General features: G+C 39.0%; 1 long non-coding RNA gene across 10 annotated transcripts in view; it reads left to right on the top strand.

Moving 5' to 3' along the window:
* The window catches only part of LOC112578050, a 503599-nt gene that overhangs the window by 324321 nt on the left and 158633 nt on the right, over positions 1-20645 (top strand). For 4 of the 10 annotated variants that reach the window (XR_006543317.1, XR_006543322.1, XR_006543313.1 and 1 more), the window contains one exon: positions 9243-10614. The exons of the other annotated variants lie outside the window; for them this stretch is intronic. This is a non-coding gene — a long non-coding RNA (uncharacterized LOC112578050). Of the gene's footprint in view, positions 1-9242; positions 10615-20645 lie in introns of those variants that run through there. 10 annotated transcript variants of the gene reach the window in all.

Here is a 20645-nt window from a genome sequence, read left to right as displayed (position 1 = left end):
TTTATTCCCTGGGGACAAAATGTTCTAGTCTAAAGAAATGGTTTTGCAGAAAATCCCAATCAGCTCTCCTAATTACTGTCTGATTATATTTCTTATATTCTAAGAACCATAGTTTTAACTTTAGTGGATATATGTGTGTGTGTGTGTATATATCTATATCTATATATCAGGCTTCATTGGTGCCTCATATGGCAAAGAATTTGCCTGCAATGCAGGAGACCTGGGTTCAATCCCTGGGTTTGGAAGATCCCCTGGACAAGGAAGTGGCAACCTACTCCACTATTCTTGCCTGGAGAACTCCATGGACAGAGGAACCTGGTGGGCTACAGTCCATGGAGTCACAAAGAGTTGGATATGACTGAGCGACTAACACTTTCACACTTTTTTTCACAGAAGATATTATACCACCTGCTTCATATCATTGAGAGAAGTGATTGATCATGTATTATGTGCTCAGCACAATGCCTGGCACATGTAAATGCTATTGCTATTAATAAAGTATTAACTACTTTTATTCAACCCCTTGGTACCATTTATGGGTATTGCATTACCACAGTTACTTTCTTCCTAGAAGAAAAACATTTCATAGACATCTGGAAATCCAAGGGACTGTAGAGACATCTTACCTTTACTGCTGCTGCTGCTAAGTCACTTCAGTTGTGTCCGACTTTGCGCAACCCCATAGACGGCAGCCCACCAGGCTCCCCCGTCCCTGGAATTCTCCAGGCAAGAACACTGGAGTGGGTTGCCATTTCCTTCTCCTATGCATGAAAGTGAAACGTGAAAGTGAAGTCGCTCAGTCATGTTCGACTCTTAGCGACCCCATGGACTAGGTGGTATATAAGCATGATTTTTAAGTCAAATTTGTTTCTTACAAAGCACTGTGGGAGTTAATGGAAGATATATTTCGCCACTGGAGAAGGACATGGCAACCCACTCTAGTACTCTTGCCTGGAAAATCCCATAGACAGAGGGGCCTGGTAGGCTACAGTCCATGGGTCGCGAAGAGTTGGACACGACTGAGCAACCTCACTTTCGCTTTTCACTTTCATGCATTGGAGCAGGAAATGGCAACCCACTCCAGTATTCTTGCCTGGAGAATCCCAGAGACAGAGGAACCTGGTGGGCTGCCGTCTACGGGGTCACACAGAGTCGGACACAAGTGAAACAACTTAGCAGCAGCAGCATATTTCACCAGTTTTGGCACAAGTCACTCTCCAACTGGTATCAAAAGTCCAATGAATCATTAAACACACTTTATTTTCAATAGAACCACTGAAGAGAAAACGGAAACTTGTCGTTTTCCCTTTAAGGCCATGCACATTACTGAGTTTTCCATCGGCTTGCTGTGCACACATGACTTTTAAAATGAAAATACTATTCCTGTGAAGAGGATGATCAAGGTAGACTGCAACGGATTGTCAATGCAGTAGTTTGGGATGTCAGTAATTCTTAAGCTAAAAGGAATGCTTTCATGATTCAAGAGGATGCCTCTAATTTTACATTTGTTGTCATCTTTCATTTGTTTTCCTATTTTGGAAACATTTACCAACTGCACTTATTAGGCGGCTTCTGATTCCTATGGAAGAATGGTCTGTCTTAAAATTTGTGATACAAGAGGAAGATAGGAGACATTTGTATTTTGATTTCAAAGTATTTTAAAGATTTGATTGTTTATCTACTGTGAGCTTTTGTATTTCATTATTTTAGGCAGCACACAGAAAAGGCTACTTTGTATATTTTTTTTCTGAGACACTTATCAATGAAGCAAGCTTAAAGTACTTTTCCAAAAGAAATAATCACATGTAATTAATATAAAGAAATCAATTGGATCTATTTATTCTCCTCTCCTTATTACAAGAATATATTTAACCTTAGAAGTAAAAACAAGAAGTTTCAGTGTTATTACTTCACATGGCAGAATCACTCAGCTGTGTTTGAAGTATGGATTAGCTGTGTCTTTGGTAGCTGCTGTGACTATCATGCCCCTTAGGTACCCTTCAAGGAAGTTGGAGTAGGACTTTTCAACCAGAGAACGATAATACGATCCTTGGATTCATGGTCCTGGAATATTATCCTTTGGTTGATTTCTGAACTTTATAAAATTGTGAAAGTGAAAGTTGCCTAGTCGTGTCCAACTCTTTGTGATGCCATGGACTATACAGCCTGTGGAATTCTCCAGGCCAGAATACTGGAGTGGGTAGCCTTTCCCTTCTCCAGGGGATCTTCCCAACCCAGGGATCGAACTCAGGTCTCCCACATTGCAGGCGGATTCTTTACCATCTGAGCCACTTTAAGACACCCTAAACAGACTATTGTAAGTATTTACATAAAATGAAAGTGCAGATGAATTTTTTTTATCAGCTTGTTCTAAATGACTGGAAACTGCTATCAATAGGCCAACTAATTATACCTGAAATCCTCAAGGTAAAAAAATTCTGCTTAATAAGGGACTGATATACCTGTCCCCATTTGCCAGAATCCCATGAAAACATGGCCCAAAGGAGGACATTCACTTTCAAACTATTGGGAAGTAAGAAGCATGAAAAATCAAGTATAGAAGGGACACTTTAGAAACTTCAAAGGACAAGAAGAATAAACAATATAGTAATGTGATGTGAACAAAAATTTCAGTGGGGGAAACAAAGGACTGTTCTTATTAAACCGTCATTTGTGGATTGGTCTTGCCACACTTCTGAGCGGACTTCACAAAAAAAAAAAAAAAAAAAAAAAATCATCTCTTCTATCTGTGATTGTTTTGACTGGTGCTTTCTAAAGTTCTTGGGAGGTAGATCATACTGGGAAAATTTAATCAATTCATTTACTCTCAAAACATAGAACCCTTCATTACTCATCTTTGCTGAGCTGGGCTATAATTCTGATTCCCATGAAAATTTCTTGGCTTGGGAGAAGACATCTGTGTCACTAAGGCAGTAAGATGTACCACCCAATGAATTCAGGGCTTTCTTTCATCAAAGTATAGTACTGAGAGTAATTATAATAATCAAGATTTGGCCCTTAATGAAAGCCAATCTGCAAACAGATCTGAAATGAAAACTCTTGAAATCTGTTATTTAAGGCAGCTTAAATATCTTAGGAATCCATGGACTAGGAAAGTCCCAGTTATAGCACTCCAAGTTTCTACAAATATTCTCTTTGTACAAAAGCATGCTTTTTAACAAGTACTATGCCATTGAAGAGGAGAAGGCAATGGCACCCCACTCCAGTTCTCTTGCCTGGAAAATCCCATGGGCGGAGGAGTCTGGTAGGCTGCAGTCCATGGGGTCGCTAAGAGTCAGATACGACTGAGCGACTTTACTTTCACTTTCATGCGTTGGAGAAGGAAATGGCAACCCACTCCAGTGTTCTTGCCTGGAGAATCCCAGGGACGGGGGAGTCTGGTGGGCTGCCGTCTATGGGGTCGCACAGAGTTGGACGCGACTGAAGCAACATAGCAGCAGCATGCCATTGAAGAATAGCAGGAAGGAAGGCATAGAGTTGCAGTGACACATACTATTGTCATTCATACTAGCCATTCTGCAGACTTTGTCACCAGTCATTTTCCTTTCCTGCTAATTTACATGGTTGCTTCTTCACTGGGTGGTTTTCTATGTGTTAAGCTTTGAGTAATTCATTCTTACACCACTCTCCTCCCCTTCCTTGTTTATTTATCACAGAGCCTATAAAGCTCAGTGACATTTGACTTTGCTCTGTTGCTGACTGGGTCATGGAATGCAGAAAGCATGTATGTATCATTGAGTGCATCTCTGAGTGATGGTCTCAGCATCATGTCACATCACATCATGCTTGATGTAGACACATGGCTCAATTCTAAGTATCCACATGTAATCGGGAAGTGAGCCTTCACAGCAGTCTGAGCAGTGGTTTCAGATAACAGGAAATAGAGCAGATTGACCTCTCCATTTTTACCACTGCAATTATAATGAACCCTGTTAGAAGTTGTGTGTGTGTGTGTGTATATATATATATATATATATATATTTATTTATTCACATCTCATTGATAAAACAAATTTTGATAATAAAATTTGATAAACAAATTTGATAAATATTTGATAATGATAAAATTTGATAAACAAATTTTGTTTTGATAATACAAAACAAAAGTATCTGTATAAGACAGGCATTTTCTTTCTGAATTCTTCTCATAATGATGAGGCAGTGCCCCTCCTGGGTTTATTATTGTGATGATAAGATCTAATTCCTGGAACCAGGTATTAATCTAAAGGAATCTATTGACAGAATGAGCTACATGATAGTTATTAGGGATTTGCAATGTGACAATCAAACTAAGGCTATTGAAAAAAAGTTAGACTAGGCCATTGAGAGATTATTTCTGCAAAATGTCTCCACTATAAAATCAATCCAACCTGATACATTAGGCTTCTGTTGCTTGATAAATCAGGAGTATGAATATATTAACCAGTAACACTGAATACTTCCAATTTTAAATTTTTCCTTGATTAAGAACTCTAAGGCACTGAATATTAGTCCTCGAAACTCCTTTGCCTTTAATCCTCCATCCTAAGTCTTTTCCACATTAGAAGCTAATAAAAACTAATCTGAATAAAACAAGATTCTTGAAAATTAATGAAGTAATTAATGAATAATAAGTTGATGAACCTATATTTTTAATATTTGTTGTGTTCCAAAAAACTCAAGAATCTACAATAGAGAGAGATGGAAATGTTTCTGAAGCTTTCACCAGTGGAGAAGTAGGTTGTTCTTTAAAGAATGTGAAGTTGACATACACTTCCCTGGAACTCAGGAGTGTTAGACGGAGGTATTACCCTCGTCATCAGAAGCATTGACTTTCATAAGCACTGGTGGTCCAGTAAAGCTTTCCTTAGTGCTCTCAGTCTCCTGTTCCATAGCCCTTCTGCTCATTTTACTCTATTTATTTATTTTTCTCTGTTATGCTTCTCTTTCATTCTCTATCAAAGCTTCCTCTCCTAGCTATGCCTGACAACTTAATGTGATTATTGGATAAGTGAGGGGTGTTTCAGAAACAGTAGACTGAATTGGTTAACCCTGAAATGATAAACATGGTTAAAAAAAGTATGCTCTATTTTTAGGTAAATTTATCTTTGGTCTATAACATTACTCTAAAATATTTACATTGCCATCAGCTAATATTATTTATCACAGACTCACTGGTAGGTTGTGTTTTAATATGCTATTGTGAAAAAGACTTCCTCATTTCAGTTGATTCAGCATGCATATGTTATCGCTGCTCAGAAAGCTAATGAAAACTTTAGTTACATTCATAATGTATTGTGTTTTGATCAAGGGCAGTAATATTCCCTTTGTTCTCTGTGCTGATCCTGCTACATCTGGAATACTGAATTCACTTCCAGATGCCTTATGATTGTGTATTGGACCATTCCAGTTGGATTACAAATAAAAGATCAAATGTATACACGTATTGATATAAAAAGACATATTGTTTGCTTAAATTTAAAGATATTGCAGGAACCGATGGCCTCTGAAACAGTCTTTCTGATGTGGGGTAAGAGTGAAGTTAAGATTGGATCAGGGTTAGAATGAGGTGAACAATGGGCTGGGAGTGAGCACAGCGTGTCCCTAGGGTGATTTGGGTACAAGTTGAGCTTTAGGCAAATTTAGAGTGTTGAGGGAATGGGAAGAAGCTCGTGAGTGAGTCTAGAGAGGACCAAGGAACACTTTCAAGCTTGCATAGCAGATTGATACATTCTATGAATTTAGGGCACACGTCAGGCTTACCAACATAATACCTCTAGACAGAGTCAACCTAACAATGGACAAAATTAACCTTAGCAGACTGCTCCTGAACTTTTTCACCATCTTTATTATATTCAGTCATCTGAGCATCTTTTATGTCTGCTACAGCTGCTGCTATTTAGTTGCTAAATCGTGTCTGACTCTTTGCAACTCCATGGATTGAAGTCTGCAAAGCTCCTCTGTCCATGGGATTTCCCAGGCAAGAATACTGGAATGGGTTGACATTTTCTGCTCCAGGGGATCTTCCCAACCCAGGGATTGAACCTACATCTCCTGCATTGCAGGTAGATTCATTAGTGCTGCGCCACCAGCTCTTGTGCCTGAAAGTAGATGTAAGTGTTAGTAGCTCAGTCATGTTCAACTCTTTGTGATCCCATGGACAGGTAGACTGTAGCCCACCAAGCTCCTCTGTCCATGGAATTCTCCAGGCAAGAATACTGGAGTGGGTAACCATTCCTTTCTCAAGGGGGATCTTCCTGACCCAGGGATTGAACCCAGGTCTCCTGAATTGCAGGCAGATTCATTACCATCTAAGCAGGAAAGCCCTTATGCTCTTATGCTTGTGTATGTGTGTTAGTTGCTCAGTCAAGTCTGATTCTTTGCGACCCTATGGACTGTAACCCACCAGGCTCCTCTGTCCATGGAATTCTCCATTCAAGAATACTGGAGTGGGTTGCCATTCCCACCCAGGTCTCCTGCATTGCAGGCAGATTCTTTACCATCTGCGCTACTAGAGAAGCTCAAACGATCCTCAAATATGGAAAGGGAATTGATGAAGATGTTAAAGATTAAGAGTTACCCCAGGCTTAATTGTATAAGTTGGGAGTTTGTCAAGAAGAATAATTGGGAAGCCATAGTTCTTGTCACCTAATAACTGAAATGAGGGGCATAATGTGAAATGAATAGCTCTCTTGGCCTTGAGCTTATCAGATATCAGAGTTTAAATGGGTACCTGGAGTTTTGTGGGAGATATCTGAGGAAAGCTTTCTAATAATAAGGGCTATGCAGGGATGGTATGAACACCCTTATAACCAGGGGGTTACCCATTTCTACACATGTACAAGAAGAGGCTGGTGAACTTTGCCTGAATTGGAAATGTTATTGGGGGATCTCAAAGGTCTTTTCTGAGACTGTGATTCTGAGAGGCTCTGAATTCTTCAACCATGAGTTTCAAGATTTTCCTGTTTCAAAATTTTCCCTGAATCTGAAAATTCAGATCACTGAATTTTCTTCTTGAGGTAAAAGCAGAAGTAAAGGAGGTAATGTCTCTAAAGCATCTAGCACATACCCCTTTTTCCTAATCACTGTCTTCCTTTGACTCTTAAAGAAAACATATCAGAAGAAAATTGAGTAACTGAATAGGATGTGCTGTTTAACACAGCAGCATTTCTGTTGGGTGAGAAACAGCCCGTCAGGCAATGGAAGATTTATGGTGTGACTTACAAACACAGTTGATTGAATATTTTCATTTTAGACTTCCCAAACTGTTGCTGACCACCAGTTCTTTGTACTTCTATTTTTGCTCATTTTTAAAAAGCTGTTTGAAACTCCAGCTGCTAAGGCAAGAATGCTCTTTTTCACTGGCAGCATTTTCCTCCATTGGCAGAATCCACAGGCAATTGCTTTGATGCTTTTTTGGAGTTACATTTGGTCTCTGTCATAATTCATGTAAAGATAAGCTGATTGGGTTGTCTGGTTGGTCCCAGATGCTTTTGGCTTTAATGTCCCATCAATTCTCTTTGAAAATGAAGTCCTGGGCCAATCTTGGGTCTCAGGAGACATTTGCAGATGACTTGTTCATGATCAAAAGGCAACATAATTTCCTGATGTCCATATGCTTTCTCTGGAACTTCTTTTGGTGTCCTCAAAAGTGATGTTTCTTATAAGTGGATGGCAGATCATCATTTAGAAAAGGTCTCTAAGCTTCAGAAGTGTCCCTGCAAGTGAGAGTGATGAGGGCTGAACTGTTTTCTCAGAACTCCAGGGAGTGGGTTCTAGAATCCAGAGCCATAAAATCATCCCCCACAGAAATAAAAAACTGGGTTTATTGTTTACTTTTGCATCATGATTATATTAAGTGGGGATGTGTAGAGTAGAAATTATCCTCATTTTTCAGTCTTACATTAATATCTGATCACATAATTCCTCCTAGACAGTTACTTGCAAATCACTTTGTTATAAAGAAATTCAAGGGGCTAGGTAAACCAGTGGTATGATCATGTACAACATAGATTTTCTGGAACTAAGGCTTTAAAGATCGACAGAAAACCATGCAAGTGGCATCTTTGAACTCCATCTGACATTCTACATGTTTATTTATTAATGGGCAAAAGATTTAAACATACATTTCACCAAAGAATATATACTGGTGGTAAATAAGAACACAAAGAAATACTCAACATCTTTACTCATTAGGGTTATATAAAATCACAATGGGGTACAAATATGCTCTAAAATTGGCAAAAATTAACTGACCAAAGTAAGTTTTGGCAAGGGTGTGGAGAAAATAGAACTCTCTTGCACTGCTGGTGGTAATGAAAACTGTACAAACACTCTGGAAAACTATTTGACAATTTCTTAAATATTTAAACATGCACTTACTGTATAATCTAGCCATTCCATTCTTAGATATTTACTCAAAAGAAAAAAAAAAACACCTCAGCACTGTCCGTGTATATGCAAATATTCATAGCATCTTAATTTGTAATAGCCAAAAGCTGGAAATGACTTAATGTCCTTCAATGAGTGAATTGATAAAACAAATTGTGATACATCCATCAATGAATTATTACTCAGCAATAAATTTTAAATGATTAAAATATGTGTGTATGAGAGTGTATGACACTCTATATGTTACACACTTCTGCATCTCTTTAGGAGCAAGCATGGAAGGCAGATAAAGATCCTTCTGTTTTCTACATTTGTTTTCCAAGAAGGACACATCCAACTAGAGGAGACCATGCCAAGGCTGAGCAGCAGGATTGCTCTAAGAGCCAGAGTCTGTGCTTTTTGTGGTCTCAGAGGGACAGTGTGGCACTTAAATAATAGGCTTATTCAAGTTGAGCTTCTGAGTCTCATTTTTCTTTCCCCAACAAATAATCCCCCTTTAAAACTTCTTTTGGCGGGGGGGGGGGGGGGGGGGGGGGGAGGGGAGAGATGTTTGGGCTAACTCTGTGTATAGTCCTGATTGAAATGGTTCCCACCTTGCATGTAACAGAGGAGGAATGATAAAATCCCTAATTAGGAAAATTTAAGAACACCACATAAACCTCTGAAATAATGCTTTCATTTGTGTAAGGAAGAAAAATGAAGATGATAGTGCAAATTCATAAAGTTTTTGGGTGGTGTCAAGGAGCAAATCATTCCCACTTTAAATAAAACAGCTCAGAAGTACAATCAGTGACATCAAAACCATCTGTCAGCTACCTGTTCTTATCACTCATCTTAACCTTTGCCTTCCAGGGTTGTGAGCATTCCAGAGACTGTTGGAAAGATGTGTGTGTCTCACAAGCAGCCATCATCAGGACGCAAACTACTGAACTGAAATAGTGAACTCGTCAACAATGATTAAAGTTATAGTATTTTTAGAAAGGGGAAAGCTCTGTGTTGGTACTTCATGCAAGTGATTTGAAATATTTATTTCAACAAACCTAAGTTTGATATTAGACCACCTTTACTCTATAAATTGAGGCTGTATAAATTGCCCAAGCTCATATAGCAATCCCATGGACAGAGGAGCCTGCTAGGCTACAATCCATGGGGTAGCAAAGAGTCAGACATGACTCTTTGACTTAGCATGCACACACTCATATAGCTGGTAAAAGTTGAGCTGAGATTTGACTCAATTGGACCTCAAACTGACTCTAAAATCTCACTCTTTCCAGGGCCTCTGTTTTCTTTCTGGTGGACAAGATAAGTTGCTTTCTAGACATTGTAATTTTTCTCTCTCTTAGAAGGTTCCTTTTATATTTGACTTTATATTGTTTAAGTATGAACTTGAAGGACCTTCCTAACTGTTACCTATCTCTACTTCCCAGAGATATATCATCACAGAAATAATTTAAAATATTCAGATGCATGAAAATTTGGTGTTACTTTCAAATATCTAATTGTCTATAGGCAAATAGGTCTGGATATTCTAGGGGCACCTGAATTCAAGAAGTCAAAACCTGAAGATTATCTTTCACACTGATAGTTCTGTTGTATTTTTCTCGGTTTCTGTGAATGTCCTAAGCCTCCACCCAAACTGCTAATCTCTGAACCCGGGTTTTATCCCAGATGTCCTTTCTTTAGCTTTCTCTTACCTGTTTCCCCTTCGCATTCCTTCAACTAGTGCTTCAAGTCCTTAACCTTTTCTTACCCTCATTATTCAATACTGATTGCCAGTCTTTCTGCATGCAGCCTAGTACCTCCTGGATCCAAATTCTCCACTACCACTAGAGAGAGAGAGCTTTTGAAAAATAAGTAATGTGATGTTTTATTCCCCTTCAAAACTCCAGACTTTTTAGGGCGTCAGAGAAGGCCATCCATGGTTTTATCTTGTTTACTATTTCCAGATTTCCACTGTGTCATGTTCTTCTGGCATTTCATCCCAAAGGCAGATACATCTACTTGAAATTTTCCAGTTTTGTTTTTGTCATACAGATCATTCTGGTACATCGTTCCATTCTCCCCATTCATTTACATAGTAGAAGGTACCTATTTATCTTTTGATATTCAGCTCAACAACGAATGGCTTTCCAAAGCCATTCTAACATGTTCCTGTAGATAGATAGATTATCTCCAGCTAAGCATTCTCTTCTCTGTTTCCTCTCTGTATTCAGATGTCTGCTGTTGCAAGTTTAAGTTATTTCCTTCTTTACTTTTCTATCTTCCTTGACTGTAAGTTCCTGATGGCAAGATCTGTGGCACCAGGATCTAGCCAGGGCATGGCTCAATTGATTCGCAGCAGTTTGGGGAAACAAATAAATTGAGAGTAAAACCAAGATCTCAAATCTAAAGACTCTAAAAGACAGCATTCTGGCAATGGTCTAAAGGAATAGATCAATAGTGAGCTGAATAGTCAGGATTACATATTTTGCACTTATATTAGTTAAGAAACTTCTTAGAGAATCCATAAATTAGTCTACAAAACCTACTCTGAAGTTTTGTTAGTATCTATACATGAATTGTCATTTTTCTATAAATGTATTTCAATGTGGTCTAGAAAAAAATGAGTTAGCCTAAAACAGTGCCAAAATAACGACTTCATCCCTAATAAAGTGAATGAGTGTATTATCTTAACAAGATGTTGGGTCTAATTAATGCTGATAAAATAGAATATTTTCTCATGCCTATTATGAAACAGCATAAAGTAGACCAATGTAATGGCAAGCACCTCAGAAAATTAGAAATGATTCATTAAATGTGAGATACAACTAAAGAAAAAATGTTAGAAAAATCAAATATCAAAAAACTGATAATCTAAATTATCTATATTTACATATATTCATAATTTATTTTCCCCAACTGTCTGTATTTAGCTCATTTGGAAGTCATGTACAAGTTGCAGCTGTTGCTTAAGTCATGTGTTTCTATATTCTGAGATAATAAGAATCAATTTAAATTCCAGTGCCTCAAAACATAATCAACTTCATATAGACTTCATTGCTTAAGGGCAGTGCAGAAATTGAGAATGTATGGTCTTAACAACTTGGGGTTCTAAGAAATGCAAGTTATTCTCTTTTCCTTTGTTTCTGCTTAAACCACTCTGTTTTGAGTATACCTTTTGCAGTTCACTATTGGATGATCTATTTTTGTTTTCTTCAAATTTATGTCATTTGGTTAGAATAAAAAGCATATAGGCTCACAAATGACAATTTTTAACTGGGAGAAAATAGATTAAATAAAACCAGGGTGTAGGCACCAAAGACCTTATGTCTTCTCATTGGGGTTTGGAATGGGGAACCAACAGCTGAAGCGCACTAGCCTCCATGGTGAGGGCCCATGAGTTCTGACACGCAAATGTGCAGCCAGCTGCCTTAACTCACATTCATGTGAATGTGGACAAGTTGTTTTAGTTTGGTAAATAGTTCTTAGGCATTGTTAGAAGCACATTTATGCAGGTCAGTCTTTCAAATTATAATTGATTTGGTCTACATTTGCTAACATTTACTCATGGTGGTGACGCTGTCCCAGTGGTTTGTACTTTAGTTGTTCCACATGTGTATGGGTATACTCAGCACAGTCAGAGTTACTGAGTAGCTCTTCTTTTTTGCCTCTCTTTATTTTTCATTTCTTCATCTTTTAGTTATTTTTTGCCTCTTCCTGCATTCACTCACTCACTCTAGTCCCCTCTGAATATTAACCAGGTACTGAGCTCCTCAGTTCTGGGCTTGTAACCTATGCCTTTTCTTTAAGAAAGGCAGCTGTGCACTTGGTAAAAATCCTTTCTCCTCACACTTCCCCCTCTTTCCTTCATGCTGCCGCTCCATCCTCCGCTCTCTGAAGTTGTGCATGCTGTCATTTATTGGGTAGATATTGCATGTCAAGTCCTGTATGGCCACTGCATATATATTATTACATCACTTCACACAACCACCTATGAAGGAAAACCAGTTACCTCATATTTCATCCAGGAGAAAAAACAGAGCCCAGTGTAAATTGCCTCAAAGTTTAGAGTTAGTGAGTAAATAGGCCATGAACAAAATCCAGAAGTGTCTGACTCAAAAGTCCATTCTCTTCTATTGCTTCATTTTTACTTCTTTAATAGATTTTTAACTTAACTTACAACTTCTAAAAGTTTTAGAAATCAAGACACTGAACTTGTTACGAGGGCTTTTTTATGGCTGTGACATCTCTAATGTTGGTTTGACTTTCAGAGAGATTACTTTTCAAAATGAATTTGTAGAAAAGTGGGGAGTGTACATTGAAGAGTGATTATTTTCAAAATTCAATTGAATGCTTATACTTTTATAACTAAAACAGTAATTGGAACATAAAATATTTTGACAGCACTTAAGTTTTTATTTTAGAGTAACAGGTCCCTTAATAAGGATCTGTTTAACGGCTGCTGCTGCTGCTGCTAAGTCGCTTCAGTCGTGTCCGACTCTGTGCGACCCCACAGATGGCAGCCCACCAGGCTCCCCCGTCCCTGGGATTCTCCAGGCAAGAACACTGGAGTGGGTTGCTATTTCCTTCTCCAATGCATGAAAGTGAAAAGTGAAAGTGAAGCTGCTCAGTCATGTCCGACCCTCAGCGACCCCATGGACTGCAGCCTACCAGGCTCCTCTGTCCATGGGATTTTCCAGGCAAGAGTACTGGAGTGGGGTGCCATTGCCTTCTCTGCTGTTTAATGGAGACCTTTACAAATTGAACAAATGCAGAGCTCTCCCTCCCAGTCTGACAAGAAGGTCAGCCATCTGCCCTCAGAATTTGAATGATGGGGCTGTCATTTAGGTTGGTGTTGGAAATCAAACTATTGCTATGAATTTCTAAATTACAAAGTGAAGAGAGGAGGACGGTTGGTTTATCAGGATGATATGGAAATTATCTTCAAATTCTTTCCCCTAAATGTCCCAGTTTAGAAGCCACGAAGTATTTTCTCTGGTTTGGGCAATACTAGACCACCTCTCCAGAGAAGGCAATGGCAACCCACTCCAGTATTCTTGCCTGGAAAATCACATAGATGGAGGAGCCTGGTAGGCTGTAGTCCATGAGGTCGCACAGAGTCGGACATGACTGAAGCGACTTAGCAGCAGCAGCAGACCACCTCTCAATCAGACTAAAAAAATAAAATAATTTCCTGTTTTAAATCAGTAATTATTTCCTCAGATTCCAGTGTGCATTTAACACTGTGCTCCATATTATGGATAATATAATATACTTTTAGATACGATACTTGAGCCCAATCTAAAACATTTGGGCTTGCAGTACAGTTGTTGAAATAAATACTTATCAGTTCCAAGAGATTTTGAAGATCAAGAAGAGGAATAAACTCCACAAGTGAAGCTCTTTACTCTGTGGAAAATTTTTGTTTGATTAGAGCAACACACTCACATCCTCAAATAGAATACAAACTGACATAATAATAATAGTTTCCACTTCCAGTGTGTGATTCCAACTTATCAAATAGTCTAGGTTGCAATAATACAGAGACATTTGTATCTAGGAGAAAACTAAAAGGTTCTTGGTATAGTAAACATGCTTCTAAGTGGGGAGATACATCAAATATCATTTTAGCATTCTGGGTACTATGACAGGATATATAGGTAGGTTGGAGGGGCAGTATGTGTGGAGCAGAAAACACAAATGAGATGGAGATGAACTTATAGAGATATATGCAAGAAGTCTCTCAACACTATGTCATTAAAGACCTGTGGCGGATTCATCCTGATATTTGGCAAAACTAATACAATTATGTAAAATTTAAAAATAAAATAAAATTAAAAAAAAAAGACAATAAACAGTGTCACCTTCTAATCTTTCATCTTAAAACTGTGTAGATTCATAATTAGAATTAGATTTTGGATTTTTCACCTTTCCTCTAATGAGGTAAAGCCACATTAGCTTGGTGGTTGCCTTACCTGTTGATGCTAGATACTAGATAAAGCCCTAAGATATTGCTGTTATGGTGATAAGAAAGGAAAGGGAATTATACATTCTTTGGTAATATGTAGGGTATTTGAATCACAAAGCCATCTGGTGAGAGCCTTTTAGTGTGGGATTGATGTGTCATACTGCCCACTCCATCATGATGGCATGAATGATGAGGTCCATAAACGTTCCATATAGCTGGTAAGTCGGAGTGGTCTCTATCCTTAGTACTTTAGGGAAGAAGAACTAAGGGTCCATTTATTCTTGTGTAAATGAAATAAATGTATTAGTAATTATAGTTTTCCATCCAGTCAACTTCAGTTAGGCATTTGGATGCAGCTTTGGCATAATTTGGCTGCAAAGAATATAATCAATCCGATTTCGGTGTTGACCATCTGGGGATGTCCATGTATAGAGTCTTCTCTTGTGTTGTTGGAAGAGGGTGTTTGCTATGACCAGTGCATTCTCTTGGCAAAACTCTATTGGCCTTTGCCCTGCTTCATTCCATATTCCAAGGCCAAATTTGCCTGTTACCCCAGGTGTTTCTTGACTTCCTACTTTTGCATTCCAGTCCCCCATAATGAAAAGGACATCTTTTTTTGGGTGTTAGTTCTAAAAGGTCTTGTAGGTCTTCACAGAACCGTTCAACTTCAGCTTCTTCAGCATTACTGGTTGGGGCATAGACTTGGATTACTGTGATATTGAATGGTTTGCCTTGGAAACGAACAGAGATCATTCTGTCGTTTTTGAGATTGCATCCAAGTACTGCATTTCGAACTCTTTTGTTGACCATGATGGCTACTCCATTTCTTCTAAGGGATTCCTGCCCACAGTAGTAGATATAATGGTCATCTGAGTTAAATTCACCCATTCCAGTCCATTTTAGTTCGCTGATTCCTAGAATGTTGACATGCACTCTTGCCATCTCCTGTTTGATTACTTCCAATTTGCCTTGATTCATGGACCTAACATTCCAGGTGCTATGCAATATTGCTCTCTACAACATCGGACATTGCTCCTATCACCAGTGACATCCACAACTGGGTATTGTTTTTGCTTTGGCTCCATCCCTTCATTCTTTCTGGAGTTATGTCTCCACTGATCTCCAGTAGCATATTGGGTACCTACCGACCTGGGGAGTTCCTCTTTCAGTACCCTATCATTTTGCCTTTTCGTACTGTTTATGGGGTTCTCAGGCAAGAATACTGCAGTGGTTTGTCATTCCCTTCTCCAGTGGACCACATTCTGTCAGACCTCTCCACCATGACCTGCCCATCTTGGGTGGCCCCACACGGCATGGCTTAGTTTCACTGAGTTAGAAAAAGCTGTGGTCCATGTGATTAGATTGACTAGTTTTCTGTAATTATGGTTTGTGTGTCTGCTTCTCGCAACACCTACCATCTTACTGGGGTTTCTCTTACCTTGGGCGTGGGGTATCTCTTCATGGCTGCTCCAGCAAAGTGCAGCCGCTTCTCCTTACCTTGGACGAGGGGTATCTCCTGATGACCGCCCCTCCTGAACTTGAACATGGAGTAAGTCCTCTCAGCCCTCCTGCGCCTGTGCAACCACCACTCCTTGGACCTGGGGTAGCTCCTCTCAGCCGCCACCCCTGACTGCAGCTCAGATCATGAACTCCTTATTGACTAATTCAGACTTAAATTGAAGAAAGTAGGGAAAACCACTAGGCCATTCAGGTATGACCTAAATCAAATTCCTTATGATTATAGAGTGTAAGTGAGAAATAAATTTAAGAGATTAGGTCTGATAGATAGAGTGCCTGATGAACTATGCACGGAGTTTCGTGACATTGTACAGGAGACAGGGATCAAGACCATCCCCAGGGAAAAGAAATGCAAAAAAGCAAAATGGCTGTCTGGGGAGGCCTTACAAATAGCTGTGAATAGAAGAGAAGCAAAAAGCAAAGGTAAAAGGAAAGATATAAACATCTGAATGCAGAGTTCCAAAGAATAGCAAACAGAGATAAGAAAGCCTTCCTCAGTGATCAATGCAAAGAAATAGAGGAAAACAACAGAATGGGGAAGACTAGAGACCTCTTCAAGAAAATTAGAGATGCCAAGGGAACACTTCATGCAAAGATGGGCTCGAAAAAAACAGAAATGGTATGGACCTAACAGAAGCAGAAGATATTAAGAAGAGGTGGCAAGAATACACAGAAGAACTGTACAAAAAAGATCTTCACAACCCAGATAATCACGATTGTGTGATCACTGACCTAGAGCCAGACATCCTGGAATGTGAAGTCAAGTGGGCCTTAGAAAGCATCACTACAAACAAAGCTAGTGGAGGTGACGGAATACCAGTTGAGCTATTCCAAATCCTGAAAGATGATGCTGTGGAAGTGCTGCACTCAATATGCCAACAATACTGGAAAACTCAGCAGTGGCCACAGGACTGGAAAAGGTCAGTCTTCATTCCAATCCCAAAGAAAGGCAATGCCAAAGAATGCTCAAACTACCACACAATTGCACTCATCTCACACGCTACTAAATTAATGCTCAAAATTCTCCAAGCCAGGCTTCAGCAATACGTGAACCGTGAACTTCCAGATGTTCAAGCTGATTTTAGAAAAGGCAGAGGAGCCAGAGATCAAATTGCCAACATCTGCTGGATCATGGAAAAAGCAAGAGAGTTCCAGAAAAACATCTATTTCTGGCTTCTTGACTATGCCAAAGCCTTTGACTGTGTGGACCACAATAAACTGTGGAAAATTCTGAAACAGCTGGGAATACAAGACCACCTGACCTGCCTCTTGAGAAATTTGTATGCAGGTCAGGAAGCAACAGTTAGAACTGGACATGGAACAACAGACTGGTTCCAAATAGGAAAAGGAGTACATCAAGGCTGTGTATTGTCACCCTGCTTATTTAACTTCTATGCAGAGTACATCATGAGAAACACTGGGCTGGAGGAAGCACAAGCTGGAATCAAGATTGCTGGGAGAAATATCAATAACCTCAGATATGCAGATGACACCACCCTTATGAAAGAAAGTGAAGAGGAACTAAAAACCCTCTTGATGAAAGTGAAAAAGGAGAGTGAAAAAGTTGGCTTAAAGCTCAACATTCAGAAAATGAAGATCATGGCATCCTGTCCCATCACTTCATGGGAAATAGATGGGGAAACAGTGGAAACTGTGTCAGACTTTACTTTTTGGGCTCCAAAATCACTGCAGATAGTGATTGCAGCCATGAAATTAAAAGACGCTTACTCCTTGGAAGGAAAGTATGACCAACCTAGATAGCATATTCAAAAGCAGAGACATTGCCAACAAAGGTCCATCTAGTCAAGGCTATGGTTTTTCCCATGGTCATGTATGGATGTGAAAGTTGGACTGTGAAGAAAGCTGAGTGCCAAAGAATTGATGCTTTTGAACTGTGGTGTTGGAGAAGACTCTTGAGAGTCCCTTGGACTGCAAGGAGATCCAACCAGTCCATTCTAAAGGACATCAATCCTGGGTGTTCTTTGGAAGGACTGGTGCTAAAGCTGAAACTCCAATACTTTGGCCACCTCATGCAAAGTGTTGACTCATTGGAAAAGACTCTGATGCTGGGAGGATATTGGGGCAGGAGGAGAAGGGGATGACAGAGGATGAGATGGCTGGATGGCATTACCGACTCAATGGACAGGAGTTTGGGTGAACTCCGGGAGTTGGTGATGGACAGGGAGGCCTGGTGTGCTGCAGTTTATGGGGTCGCAAAGAGTCAGACATGACTGAGTGACTGAACTGAACCGATTGACATAATTTTGTAAAAAATTAAAAATTTTGGAGCAGATTTGCAATTAAACTGTAGTTTACTTTATATGTGTTAACTCTGTGCTTGGAATTTGAATGAACCTGATTTTTTTTATTTTTCATGGTTTTGGAAAAGAGGGAACATTATATGATATAAGACATCTTGTATTTTGCTGACTACCTAAAACTTTCTCTCTGAAATCTGGTTAATGCTTTCTTGATTTTTCATGTTATACACATTAAAGATCAGTTGACTAGGCAGATTGTGAATGCCAGTCTCATTTTTTATTACAAATAAATTAGGTAAATTTATCAGTAGACTAGGTAGCCTTTAAAAAAAACAACACAGTTTTATTTGTTTAGCTAACGCTATTACTATTATTTTCATAGAAAAATGTGTTATGTGGTTATATCCAACTCCAAATGTAATGATTTGGGACTGTAATTCCAAAATTATTACATCTAGCTATAATTTCAAAGGTCTATAACTTGTAGGAAAAAGACTACAGTGTGTAATCAAAGCAGTTGTAGTAGAAAAAATTTGAGTCAATCCATTTTCAAGATAGAATATAATTATAATGATCATGGATATGGATAAATTGGATTTGTTAAAATAACAGTATTTGTTCTAATCTCATTTTCGTCTCTTTATTTTTAAGTATTGAACAGCAGTTTAATTCTTTCTGCCTCCTTTTTCCGTTTCTCTTTATATCCCCACTATCCAAGTCAATCAGGAATTAATTCCTCTTATCTCCTTGCAATATTCTTGAATCTTATCTTACCATTTTCTTTCCTTTGCTACCAATCATATCTAAGCCTTTATTTCCTCATACTTGGATTATTGCTTTGTTCTCTAAAAGTTTCTCTCCCACTAACACTGTTTCCCAAAAGGTCACATTTTTATATAGTTTTTGGATTAATCTTCCAAATGGAGAATTTTCATTAAGTATTTCATTAAAGCAAATGCTTTTACACTCACTTTACAATTTTCACCGTTATGATGAAGGCCCACTTCCTGTCCTAGTGTATGTGATATTCCATCAGCCACCTACATCTGCATTCCCAACCTTATCCTTGCTTTAATCCTCTTCTGGATTCTATGCTAAGACAGAATGGTTTAACAGCTGCAACATTCCACCTTCTAATGTGCTCATTCACTCTATCCCCAGCACTCCAATTTGTACTGTCTTCATTTAATTCCATCAAAACCTAAGATACAAGTTTTACCTCCTTGGTAAGAAAAATAATTGATGAAACTAACTTGCAATGCTTTGTCTACTTCTGAGCTTTCATAGCACTCATATCTATACACCTTCATGGTGATCTGAAGGATGCATGTGTTTGTATATGTGTGTTTATATTTGTATATACATATGCATTCATACACATATATCTCTTTCTCAAACATCAGTTCAGTTCATTTCAGTTGCTCAGTCATGTCTGACTCTTTGTGACCCCATGGATTGCAGTATGCCAGGCCTCCCTGTCCATCACCAACTTCTGAAGTTTACTCAAACTCATGTCCATTGAGTGGGTGATGCCATCCAACCATCTCATCCTCTGTTGTCCCCTTTGCCTCCTGCCTTCAGTCTTTACCAGCATCAGGGTCTTTTCCAATGAGTCAGTTCTTTGCATCAGGTGGCCAAAGTATTGGAGTTTCAGCTACAGCATCAGTCCTCCCAGTGAATATTCAGGACTGATTTCCTTTAGGATGGACTGGTTGGATCTTTTTGCTTTCCAAGGGACTCTCAAGAGTCTTCTCCAACATGACAGTTCAAAAGCATCAATTCTTCGGTGCTCAGCTTTCTTTATAGTCCAACTCTCACATCCATATATGACTACTGGAAAAACCATAGCTTTGACTAGATGAACCTTTGTTGGCAAGTGATGTCTCTGCTTTTTAATAAGCTATGTATGTTGGTCATATCTTTTCTTCCAAGGAGCAAGCATCTTTTAATTTCAAGGCTGCAGTCACCATCTGCAGTGATTTTGGAGCCCCCAAAAATAAAGTCTGTCACTGTTTCCCCATCTATTTCCCATGAAGTGATGGGACCAGATGCCATGATCTTCGTTTTCTGAATGTTGAGCTTTAAGCCAACTTTTTCACTCTCCACTTTCACTTTCATCAAGAGGCTCTTTAGTTCTTCACTTTCTGCTATAAGGGTGGTGTCATCTGTATATCTCAGGTTATTGATATTTCTCCCGGCAATCTTGATTCCAGCCTATGCTTTATCCAGCCCAGCCTTTCTCATGATGTTCTCTGCATATAAGTTAAATAAGCAGGGTGACAGTATACAGCCTTGACTTACTCCTTTCCTGGTTGGAACCAGTCTATTGTTCCATGTCCAGTTCTAGCTGTTGCTTCTTGACCTGCATACAGGTTTCTCAGGAGGTAGATCAGGTGGCCTGGTATTTCAATATCTTTCAGAATTTTCCACAATTTGTTGTGATCCATACAGTCAAAGGCTTTGGCGTAGTCAGTAAAGCAGAAGAAGATGCTTTTCTGGAACTCTCTTGCTTTTTCGATGATCCAACGA

Source organism: Bubalus bubalis, chromosome 12 (genome assembly GCF_019923935.1).
Source record: "Bubalus bubalis isolate 160015118507 breed Murrah chromosome 12, NDDB_SH_1, whole genome shotgun sequence".
Taxonomy (NCBI): Eukaryota; Metazoa; Chordata; class Mammalia; order Artiodactyla; family Bovidae; genus Bubalus; species Bubalus bubalis.
The sequence above is the reverse complement of the archived record's forward strand: the minus strand, read 5'-3'. Positions and strand labels throughout refer to the sequence as shown.